Source organism: Scyliorhinus canicula, chromosome 13, assembly GCF_902713615.1.
Source record: "Scyliorhinus canicula chromosome 13, sScyCan1.1, whole genome shotgun sequence".
NCBI classification, from domain to species: domain Eukaryota; kingdom Metazoa; phylum Chordata; class Chondrichthyes; order Carcharhiniformes; family Scyliorhinidae; genus Scyliorhinus; species Scyliorhinus canicula.
The window spans coordinates 138,697,171-138,709,865 of record NC_052158.1 but is presented as its reverse complement, the minus strand read 5'-3'; the positions used below and the strand labels follow the sequence as shown (position 1 = coordinate 138,709,865).

At 48.9% G+C, this 12,695-nt stretch overlaps 1 protein-coding gene across 3 annotated transcripts in view; it reads right to left on the bottom strand.

Annotated features, from left to right (window-relative positions):
- The window catches only part of LOC119976786 (plastin-1-like), a 198,577-nt gene extending 197,596 nt beyond the window's left edge, over window positions 1–981 (bottom strand). Inside the window, exon 1 of one of the 3 annotated variants that reach the window (XM_038817566.1) lies at window positions 805–981. The gene's annotated coding sequence lies outside the window, so the exon portion shown is untranslated. Of the gene's footprint in view, window positions 1–538; window positions 736–804 lie in introns of those variants that run through there. The other 2 variants (XM_038817568.1, XM_038817569.1) reach the window with 2 other exon arrangements.
- Between the last annotated feature and the right edge of the window lie 11,714 nt (window positions 982–12,695).

Here is a 12,695-nt window from a genome sequence, read left to right as displayed (position 1 = left end):
ACGTGCGCCAATCCTGCAGCACACAGTTGGCACCGGGATCTGCAGCTGGAGCAGCATGAACCACTCCAGCGCGGTGCTGGCCCCCTGTACGGGTCAGAATTAGTCATGGGAGCAGCCCGTTCACGCAGTCGTAAAACGGGACAGTGTTTACGACGGCGTGGACACTCGGCCGCGGGATGGGAGAATCCCACCCATGATATTCTTGCGCACGAGTATAGGTAAAAAGTTAGGGCTCCAAACTTAAATCCTCAATAAAGAATGCCCTCATAGTTCAACATGAGATTTACATGCGATTTACCACTCGCTACATGAACCCCGCGTATGTCTTCCAAAATATTTAGACATGTTACAAAAAATCTAATTTATTTGCATTTTCACTTTGTGCCAAGTATTGTTTTCCCAATTATTGTAATAGTTAAATGGGTTTTCTGTCAACTGAAAAATTCATTCGTTCACACTTTTTAAAAAAAATGTTCAGCCACAACAACAGTAAAATAAAATCATAAATGTGTTATACATTCAAGAATAACATTCTTACCGAATGCAATCGCACAGCGCAAACTGGAGATAAAGGTTAGCAACCCAGACGAGAGAGCGCATCACAAATCCCACCTCCAAAGTTAGACCCTAACTATTCCGTAGGCAATCCGAGAGAACAGACATACAAAGTTGATCTGAACAATTATTAAGCTGGTGCAGGAAACGACTCGGTTCGAGTGGCCATCAGCTGGCCGACAGCGGTCGTGCCCTATCTAAAGTGCAAACCTTCCCCCCACCCCTTAGGCAGCTCAAATAATTTTGCACCTGGGTGGGTGGTCAAGCGGCGACAAAAAGTTGCAGGGTCCGTCCTCCACTTACTGAGTGAGTGAGTGACTGCGCTCCGCCGCTTGCAGCAGGTTGTTGCGAGAGACACAGAAAGGAGCAGCAGCAGCGCAAGTCCCGGACCAGCACTATTGTGATGTCACTGCACCCTCAGGCCCGCCCACTTCTCCAGGTGCATCCTCCAGCCCACGTCAATCAAACTCGAGGCGGGGGTAGGTGACGGCAATCGGCCGGGGAGAGCTATGCCGCAGGTGAAGCCGGCCTTGGGGGCGGGGCGAGCGCGTGGCAACGGTTGCTAGGGTCTGGTGGCTCAGGACGCTGGGGAGGCTAGGCCCAGGGCCGCGCTTGACGCTGTAAGATCCCTTCCAGGTTCTGTTCACTTCGACGCTGTATCATCCCTTTCAGGAACTGCCTGTTTTTTAAACATTTAATCGGTGGCATAGTGGATAGATCCTAGGTTCGATTCCCGGCTGGGACACTGTGTGGAGTCTGCATGTTCTCCCTGTGTCTGCGTGGGTTTCCTCCCACAGTCCAAAGATGTGCAGGTTAGGTGGATTGACCATGCTAAATTGCCCTTAGTGACCAAAAAAGGTTAGGAGGGGTTATTGGGTTATGGAGATGGGGTGGAAGTGAGGGCTTAAGTGGTTCGGTGCAGACTCAATGGGCTGAATGGTCTCCTTCTGCACTCTATGCTCTTATCCCCCGGCTTTTGTTTGTTTGATTTGATTCAGGCAAAGATGTGCAAAATAAGCACTGGTCGCTTTGGGTCTGCACTCAGCTGCGCTGCCCACCCCCAAGAGCAAAACAAAAATTGCAGGATAAGCAAAAGTTGAAAATGTTTGAAATGCGCAGCGGTTTCCCCCGATTATCGCACAAGATAAAGCGGGTTCAAGTTCAGCTTGTAATTTTTCACCCGAAACAACACCATGGGTTTTCACCGCCTGCTCGGCTCAGCTCTCAGTCACCTGGGAGAGTGTGGATTTATTAAGCACCAGTCTCCAGGACTTGGGCTCATTGCTCAGTGCAGAGGAGGTCCTGCAGTATCTGAGGTGTCTTTTTGCGCGCGTATTGTTGGAACCAACAATTCTACAGACACGTGTTTGTAGGATTAGAACAGCGGTTTTAATATACTCACAACAGAGCCAGTCTATTAGCCATTGAACTTTCGGTGAACTGGCCGGCTGACCATGTGGCACTGATCTTTTATACAGCAGTTTCCGGGGGGAGGAGTCCTGGGCAGAGCCAAGGGAGAAACCCCGTACAACTCGAGCATTCCCAGAGCTACTCCCCCTGGAGGACAGGTAGTGCATCTGCACTTACAATACAGACACATGTATATACAGATTATAATCTGGTGTGAATCACATTCACCACATTCACCCCCTGTGAAAAAATAGAGTCCAGCGGGGGTGGTGGCTGACAGAGTTAGTCTGTCCGGTGGATGAATTCCTTTCGATCTTTTCGATCTGTGGAGCACCGTGGTTGCAGCCTCTTGCGGTGGCTGTGTGGGTGTTGAGAGCTGGGGTACGATGGCAGACTCCGGGGCGGGTCTCGTCCGAACTTTATACACCTCTGGCTCGACCGGAGACTGGGGGCGCTGGGGGCGGGCTGGTTCTGGCGCGTGGAACCGGTGGGGTGAGCTTGCGGAATTGGGGGCGCGAGGGGGCGGGGTAAGGGGTTCCTCAGCGGGGGTAGGGGGGGCTGGATCCAGCGGGTGCCAGGTCCCGAAGGGATACTGTGTCCTGGCGACCGTCCGGGAACTCCACAAATGCGTACTGGGGGTTGGAATGGAGGAGGTGCACCTTTTCAACAAGGGGGTCAGTTTTGTGCCCCCTGACGTGCTTCCTCAGGAGGACCGGGCCTGGTGTCCTCAGCCATGTCGGAAGTGAGACTCCCGTGGTAGTGCCCCTAGAAAAAATGAAGAGTCGCTCGTGAGGGGTTTGATTTGTAGCTGTACAGAGGAGGGATTTGATTGCGTGGGAGACTTGGAGTTTTCTAGACCGGAGGGTCAGTAGAACGGTCTTCCAGACCGTCGCGTTCTCCCTCTCCACCTGCCCGTTCCCCATGGGGTAGTAACTGGTAGTCCTGCTCGAGGCGATGCTCTTGTCGAGCAGGTACTGACGCAGCTCGTCGCTCATAAAGGACGAACCCCGGTCGCTGTGCACGTAGCTGGGGAAACTGAACAGGGTGAAGACACTGCAGGGCCCTAATGACTGTGTGGGAGGTCATATTAGGGCATGGAATGGCAAAAGGGAATCGGGAGAACTCGTCGATGATGTTGAGGAAATAAATGTTCTTGTTAGTGGAGGGGAGTGGCCCTTTGAAATCGATCGCAAGGCGTTCAAAGGGCCTAGAAGCCTTGACCAGGTGGGCCCTGTCTGGTCTATAGAAGTGCGGTTTGCACTCTGCACAGATCGGGCAGTCCCTGGTGACCGCTTTTACCTCCTCGTTGGAGAAAGGCAGGTTTCGAGCTCTGATGTAGTGGGCGAGCCGGGTGACCCCTGGATGGCAGAGGTCATCATGGATGGCTTTCAGTCGGCTGATCTGCGCGCTGGCGCATGTCCCGCGGGATAGGGCATCCGAGGGCTCGTTGAGCTTCCCCGGTCGATATTTAATATCGTAACTATAGGTGGAGAGTTCGATTCTCTACCGAAGGATTTTATCATTTTTTATTTTACCCCTTTGCGAGTTGTCAAACATAAAGGCAACCGATCGTTGGTCGGTGATGAGGGTGAACCTCCTACCTGCGAGGTAGTGCCTCCAGTGACGAACAGCCTCCACGATGGCTTGTGCTTCCTTCTCGACTGAGGAGTGTCGGAGTTCTGAAGCGGATAGGGTACGGGAGAAAAATGCAACGGGCCTCCCTGCCTGATTTAAAGTGGCTGCTAGAGCTACCTCTGAGGCGTCGCTCTCAACCTGAAAAGGAGTGGATTCATCCACCGCCCGCATGGCTGCTTTGGCGATGTCCTCCTTGATGCAGCTGAAGGCCTGGCGTGCCTCAGCTGACAGGGGAAATTGTGTGGCCTTAAAGAGTGGGCGGGCTTTGTCCGCATATTGAGGGACCCACTGGGCGTAGTATGAGAAGAACCCCAAGCACCGTTTGAGGGCCTTGGGGCAATGAGGGAGGGGGAGTTCTAAGAGGGGGCGCATGCGGTCCGGGTCTGAGCCCAGGACTCCGTTCTCCACGACTTAGCCGAGGATGGCCAGTCTGTTTGTGCGGAAAACACATTTCTCCTTGTTATAAGTGAGATTTAATTTCTGTGCCGTTTGGAGAAAACGGTGGAGGTTGGCGTCGTGATCCTGCTGGTCATAGCCGCAGATGGTAACATTGTCCAGATACGGAAACGTGGTCCGCAGCCCGTACTGGTCTACCATTCAGTCCATTGCTCGTTGGAACACCGAAACCCCGTTAGTGACGCTGAAAGGGACCCAGAGGAAATGGAAGAGGCGGCCATCGGCCTCGAATGCCATGTAGTGGCGGTCCCCCGGGCGGATTGGGAGCTGGTGGTATGCAGACTTCAGATCCACCGTGGAAAATAGCCGATATTGGGTGATCTGATTACGATCTGATTACGGGGATACGCGTCTAGGAGCGTAAAACGATTTATGGTCTGGCTATAGTCGACGACCATGTGAAAGTTTTCCCCGGTCTTGACGACCACCACCTGAGCTCTCCAGGGACTATTACTGGCCTCTATGATCCCCTCACTGAGCAGCCATCGGACCTCCGATCGGATAAAGACCCTATCCTGTAGGCTGTATCGCCTGCTGCGAGTAGCTACTGGCTTGCAATCTGGAGTGAGATTGGCGAAGAGCGGAGGGGGGGAGATGCGCAGCGTGGTTAGGCTGCAGATAGTAAGTGGGGGCAGGGGCCCGCCGAAGCTGAGGGTGAGGCTCTTGAGGTTGCACTGGAAATCCAGGCCTAATAAGAGTGGCGGGCAGAGGTCGGGCAGGGCATAAAGTTTAAATTTAGAATAACTAGCGCCTCGAATTGTGAGCGTAGCAACGGTGCGTCCTTGGATTTGGACTGAGTGGGAGCCCGAAGCGAGGGCGATAGTTTGGCTCACCGGAAAAATAGAAAGTGAACAGCGTCTTACCAGCTCTGGATGTATAAAGCTCTCGGTGCTCCCGGAGTCAAAGAGGCATGGTGTGCTGTACCCGTTGATCTGGACCTCCGCCATCAAACTTCGTAGGTGCTTGGGGCGGGATTGATCCAGGGTGACTGCGCTGAGTTGCGGGTAGTCGGTGGCTCGATCAGCTGTGCTGGAGTGGCCCAGTGATGACTGCCCTCTGAGTTCGTAGTCGTCAAGGTGAGTTTCAGAGTTTGAAGGGGATGGATCCCAAGATGGCCGCCCCATGAATCGCACATGGCCGGCCGCATGGAGGAGGATTGCCAAGATGGCTGCCCCCATGAGTCGCACATGGCCGGCCGCATGGAGGAGGATTGCCAAGATGGCCGCCCCATGAGTCGCACATGTCGGGTGGGGGCGGAGTCGGCATACAGGCTGCAGCATTTCGGGGCCTGCAGGCCTGTGAATTCAGGAAACGAGTGCTTTCAGCGGTGGGAGGGTTAGAGGCTGGGGCTTTCTTCGCCAGACACACTCTGGCATAGTGTCCTTTTCGCCCGCAGCTGCTGCAGGTTGCGTTACGGGCCGGGCAGTGCTGCCGCGGGTGCTGGCTTTGGCCACAGAAATGGCAGGCTGAAGCAGCCGAGTAGCTGGCTGGGGCAGCAGAGTAACTGGCTTTGGCAGAGCGGTAGCTGGGGGGCCGTGCGGCACAGGCTTGGGGGACTGTTGGTCAGGGGTCCACGATGAGGTCGCGGGGTCCGTGGGAAACGAGGTGAGGCTGCGGAAGGAAACTTCCATAGTGGTAGCAGCCTCCACAGTAGTGTCTAAGTCCTGGGCCCCCTTTTCTAGCAGTCTTTGGCGCACATAGTTAGACCTAAGGCCCGCCACGAAAACGTCCCGCACAGCAAGCTCCCTATGTTCAGCCGCGGTAACGGCTTGATAATTACAGTCATTGGAAAGATTGTTCAATTCCCTTACAAACTCGGTTAGCGTTTCTGTAGGCTGCTGACGGCGGGTCGTAAACACGTGGCGTGCATAAACCTCGTTAATGGGCCTAACGTACATTTTGTCCAATATCTCCAGCGCTGCGGTGTAAGAACCGGCTGGATTTAGCTGTGTGGAGATTCTGTGGCTTACCCTCGCGTGCAGTAGGCTGAGTTTCTGTTCCTCCGTTGTTCCGGCGGTGCTGGCTTCTGCCAGGTAGGCTTTAAAACATCTCAGCCAGTGGGAAAAAATTTCCTTAGCCTCTGCATCCTCTGGGTCGAGTTCTAGGCGTCCGGGCTTGAGGGCTGCTGCCATGATTTCTTCGACTGTTTCCTGAGTATATTAAATTGTTGGAACCAACAATTCTACGGACACGTGCTTGTAGGATTAGAATAGCGGTTTTAATATACTCACGACAGAGCCAGCCTGTTAGCCGTTGAACTTTCGGTGAACTGGCCGGCTGACCATGTGGCACTGATCTTTTATACAGCAGCTTCCGGGGGAGGAGTCCTGGGCAGAGCAAGGGAGAAGCCCCGTACAACTCGAGCATTCCCAGAGCTACTCCCCCTGGAGGACAGGTAGTGCATCTGCACTTACAATACAGACACATGTATATACAGATTATAATCTGGTGTGAATCACATTCACCACACGTATATAAAAATAAAATCCAAAATCTCTGCCTAATCCTGGTAGTCACTCTGAGCCTGACTTGCCATTGGTCACCGTTTCTAGATTTTATTCCTTCCTTTAGGTTTTTCATTTGCCCCCACTTCTTTTCCATTTGTTTTCCCTATGCCCCCACACATATTTAAATAGATGCAAACATGTACGATGAATGGGGAGCACAGCAGCATGATTCAATTATGTCTACAGTATTTACAAATAATGCAGCACAATGGCACACAATTATTTGCATAGCTTCTCTCCTCTTTAGTAAAGATCATGAGATTATAGTATTGCAGGTGGGTTATTGTTAGGATGACAAGTACAACTCGTATAATTTGTTGAAAAATGATTGGGGGCAATTTAAGGGAATGCCCAAAAGAAGACTCTCAAAAAAACGATTTTTAAACCGTAATATGTAAAACTAATTACAATTAAGTCTGTTTGGTAATTTCACTTGTAAATATTCAGATGAAATGACATGTTACTGGTTATTTGGCTGCCAGTTTTGCTGCAGTCACCATGGTGATTTGGTTTGATGACATTGAAAAGTTTTCTTTTAAGTCCTTTCCAGTTATATCCTTTAGGGAAGGACATCTGCTGTCCTTACATGTCTAGCCTTAGTGGCACTCCAGATCCACAACGATATTCTTGACTCTTAACTATCCTCTGAAATGGCCGAGCAAGGCACTTAGTTGCAACAAACAGCTTTGAAAAAGTTAATAAGAATAAAACCAGATAGATCACCCAGCATTGAGCTAGGCAACCTATCTGACAAAGGCACAGCCAGCCCAGTCAACACAACAAAGTCCTCTTCACTAGCATCTGGGGACGTGTGTCAAAATTGGGAGCATTGTCCCACAGACCAGTCAAGCATCAGCCTGACCTAGTCATAGTCATGCAATTAATTACACAGCAATAATCCTCCATATGGATTATAGTATTGATTTATTGCTGATGAATATCTGTTAATATGACAGAACAATGCAGAATATCAACCGATGTCCCACACTCCTCCACCATCCCTTGGCATATCTTATTTTCGTCCATGTCCTGTCCCACTGGCAGGACAAATCCACCAAAGGTGGATTTTGGATACAGTCATTTAAAAAATTTTTTTTTTTTAAGAGTACCCAATTATTTATTTTTTTCCAATTTAACATGGCCAATCCACCTAACCTGCACATCTTTGGGTTGTAGGGGTGAAACTTATGCAGACATGGGGAGAATGTGCAAACTCCACAGGACAGTAACCTAGGGCCAGGATTCGAAGCCAGGTCCTCAGCGCCGCTGTCCCAGTGCTATCCACTGTGCCACATGCTGCCCTCGTGGTTTACAGTCATGAGAGAGTGGCATGGGGCCCTCAATGTTGATTGCGAACACCATGAAGTGCTATGGCATCAGGCCAAACATAAGCAACAACATCTACTGTTGATGGCCACCTGCTACCATCCCTCAGTTGGTTATTCATTACTCTTCTATGTCGGATCCCATTTTGAAGAAGAACTGAGAGTCGTGGGGGCACATATGTGCTCTGGATGGTGGCTTCACTGTCCATCAGAAAGAGTGACTTGGTAGCATCACTGCTGACAGAGTTGGCCAAGTCCTGAAGGACATATCCACCACACTGGGCCTGCAGCAGGTGATGAAAGAACCAAAAAGAGAGAAAGGTCTACTTGACCTTGGCCTCATCAATCTACCTGTCACAGATGCATCTGAGCATGACAGTATGGTTGGAATGTCCACTGCACAGTTCTTGTGTAGACAGGCTACCATCTTCACAATGAGGACAGCAACAATCGTGTTGTGTGGCACTACCGCTGTGCCAAAAGGGATAGATTCAGAACAGATCCATCAGCTCAAAACTGGGCATCCATGAGGTGCTTTGGACCATCAGTAGTGGCAGAATTCTATTCTATCATATCCAATAACCTCATGCCTAGCATATCTCTCACTCTACTACAGACATCGGCGGCACGGTAGCACAGTGGTTAGTACTGTTGCTTCACAGTGCCAGGGTCACAGGTTTGATTACCGCTTGGGTCACTGTCTGCATATCCTCCCCGTGTCTGCATGGGTTTCCTCAGGTTGCTCTGGTTTCCTCCCACAAGTCCCAAAAGACGTGCCTGTTAGGTGAATTGGACATTCAGAATTCTCCCTTAGTGTACCCGAACAGGTGTAGGATTGTGGTGACTAGGGGCTTTTCACAGTAACTTAATTGCAGTGTTAATGTAAACCTACGTGTGACAATAATAAAGATTATTATCAACACAGAGTACCAATCCTTGTTCAATGAGAAGCATAAGAAAAGAACACCAGGCAAACCTAAAATTTAAGTGTCAAATTGGTGGAAAAACAACACAAGATAAAACACAGTAAACAGCATGCTATAGGCAGATCTAAGTTATCCTACAAACAACGGATCAGATCAAAGCTCTGCATTCCTGTCTCATTAATGGTAATGACTTTGAAACAATTAATGGGAGGAGGAGACTCCACAAATAACCTCATCCTCAATGATGACAGAACTCAGCATTTGCAACCATCTTCAGCCAGAAGTACAGGGTGTATGATGAATCTTGGCCTCCTCCTGAGGTCCCCAGCATCATAAATGCCAGTCTGGCGCTAATTTGATTAATTTGGTGTGATATCGAAAAACAGCTGAGAATACTGTGATAGAGCAAAGGCTCCGGGCCCTGACAACAACCCAGCTGTAGTGCTGGTAACTTCTGCTCCAGAACTAGCTGCTCTGCTAGCCATGCTATTTCAATAGTTACAACACTGGTTTTACCAACAAAGTAGAACATTACCCAGGTATGTCCTGTGCACAAAAAAAGGACAATTCAGTCTGACCGATTACCACCCAATAAGTCTACTTTCAGTTATCAGCAAAATTATGGAGGCATTGTTCACAGTGCTATAAAACAGCAATCACTCACCAATAGCTCTTCTGGAATGCTCAGTTTGGGTTCCACCAGACCTCATTACAGCATTGACCCAAACATGGACAAAGGAGCTGAATTCTGGTCAGGTGAAAGTGACTGTTCTTGACAAGGCAACATTTGACCAAATGTAGTACTAGAGAACCCTAGGAAAGTTGATCATTAGGAACTGAGGGTGGGGGAGGGGATGGTGGAGAAAGGGGTCTGAGGGTGGGGAGATTCCCCATTGACTGGAGCCATAACTGGTGTAAAGGAAGATTGGTTGTCGTTGTTAGAGGCCAATGATCTCAACTTGCGGACGTGACTGCAAGAGCTCATCAGAGCAGTCTTCATCTTCAGCTGCTTCATCGATGACCTGTCTGTCATCAGAAGATGAGAAGTGGGGAGATTTGCTGATGATTATGCGATGTTTAGTTCTAATAAATTTGGAACTTCCCACATAATGAAGAAATAGCCATCATGCAACGAGACCTGGCAACATTTGGGCTTGGATTGCTAAGTGCCAAGTAACATTCGAGCAACACAAGTGTCAGGCAATGACTATCTCCAACAAGAGAGGATCTTATCACCTTTCCATAATATTCAATGGCATTACCTTCACTGAATGCCCCAGCATCTGGGAGTCAATATTAACCAGGAATTTAACTGGACCAGCCATGTAAACACTGAACTGAAATAACAGGCCAGAGGATGGGAATTATAGCAGTGAGAAACTCACCTCTGACACCTCAATGCCTGCCCACCATTTACAACGAACAAGCCAGGAATATGATAAATACTCCCCATTTGCCTGGATGACTGCAGCTCCAACAATACTCTTACGCTGGCATGGGGACATAGCCCCATTATTGACTAATCTTTTGAGCCAGGGTTCCATTTTGGGATCTTCCCATCCAGTTCTAACATCAACTGGGACCATAACAGATGAAGTAACATTTCTTCATTCAAAGGCTCGGGAACCTAAGGAATTCTCTACCACAGAAGGCTGCGGACCCTTCCAAAGGGTCTAATGTCTTCCAGACCCTTCTATCAGGCAGTAGGTACAGGAGTCTGAAGACCCGCAGGTCCAGGCATAGGAACAGCTTCTTCCCCACAGCTACAAGACTCCTCAACAACTCCTCGTCGGACTGATCTGTTCCCTGTAAGATGCCCTATGCTGCTCTTGCTCATGTATTTGCTTTGTTTGGCCCCTTGTTCTGCACTGTAATCAATGTTTGTCGATGTACCATTTGTTAATGTTCTCTGTTGATTATTCTTTTGTCTACTATGTGTGTACTGTGTACGTTCCCTCGGTTGCAGAAAAATACTTTTCACTGTACTTCGGTACATGTGACAAAAAATCAAATCAATCAAAACATGTAAATACAAAATAGAATCATGAACACCCATAAGAACAAAGGATTTAGAGGAGAAAGGTTTCAGAAGGAGAAACATTTCATGGAAATTTCAGCCAAATTTGAGTTGACAGTAACAGGCAATGCAATAAAATGGCTGGCAGACAGAACTCAATTTTCTTGTGTGTGAAGAAGACCCCAGTGGAATTGTTAAACATTGTCCATCCCTAGTTGCCCTTCAAAAGTTGGTGGTGACTTTTCTTCTTGAACCACTGCAGTCCCTGAGGTGTAGATACATCCATTGTGCTGTTAGGGAGGGAGTTCCAGGATGTTGCCCCAGCGACAGTGAAGGAACGGCGATGTATTTCGAAGTCAGGGTGGTGAGTGACTTGGAGGGGGACCTCCAGGTGGTGGGGTTCCCAGGTATCTGCTGCTCTTGTCCTGCATTGCTTCAACAAACCAAGCATTTAACTGTTGGACTCATTACATCCCGTTGCTTTTTTTCTGTATAAATTTTATAATTTCCTTTGATTTGATTTATTATTGTCACATGTATTAGTATACAGTGAAAAGTATTGTTTCTTGCATGCTGTTCAAACAATGTATACCAACATATGGAAGGAAGGAGAGACTGCAGAATATAATGTTACAGTTATAGCAAGGTGTAGGGAAAAGATCAACTTAATACGAGGTAGGTCTATTCAAAAGTCTGATGGCAGTAGGGAAGAAGCTGTTCTTGAGTCGGTTGGTACGTGACCTCAAACTTTGGTATCTCTTTCCTGACGGAAGAAGGTGGAAGAGAGTATGTCCAGGGTGCGTGGGGTCCTTAATTATGCTGGCTGCCTTTCTGAGGCAGCGGGAATTTTAGATAGAGTCAATGGATGGGAGGCTGGCTTGCGTGATGGATTGGGCTACATTCACACCTTTTGTAGTTTCCTGCGGTCTTGGGCAGAGCAGGATTCATACCAAGCTGTGATACAACCAGAAAGAATGCTTTCCATGGTGCATCTGTAGACGTTGGTGAGTGTCGTGGGTGACATGCCAAATTTCCTTTTCAAGAATACGGGGACGGCTACGATCATCCATTTACTTTGCCCATGTGGTGGTTTGCCTTTGGTGTCACAACGATCTCCCCAGAAAGCTGTGCCACCCTGCCCACCCACTGTTTAACTGCCAGTCGCTGCAGCTCCGCAAAACCTTCCACTACATGGACTATGTTGCTTTGAACTGTTATGGGTTTGGATCCGCTATCGCCAGTTACTACTGCTGTAATGAACCGAGCTCTGCTGTCGAAGTTGCTGGGAAAAAATGGGCAATGTGCAGAGTACAGTGGTGTGATCAAAGTTTACTCCCCTTTCTGTATCCCTGCAACATTCTTGTTGCTCATAATAACAATAATCTTTATTAGTGTCACAAGTAGGCTTAACACTGCAATGAAGTTACTGTGAAAAGCCCCTAGCTGCCACATTTCGGCGCCTTTTCTGGTACACAGAGGGAGAATTCAGAATGTCCAATTCACGTTTTTCGGGCATTGGTGGGAGGAAACCGGAGCGCCCGGAGGAAACCCACCCAGACACGGAGAACGTGCAGACTCCACACAGACAGTGACCGAAGTGGGAATCGAACCTGGGACCCTGGTGCTGTGAAGCAGCAGTGCTAACAACTGTGCTACCATGCCACCCTTTGCACTGTTGCCATTTGTAAAAAGTCACATTGATTTGGCGCGATATCGCTCCATGATCAGAGCAGCTATACTTGCCAGTGTGACCCTGCCCATAATCATAGACAAAAATCCAAATATATTTTTTAATTTCTGTAGAAATGAAGCTTCTCTTCGCAGCTGTTTTCAACTTCATTGGAATTCCGGAGAGGATTTGGCC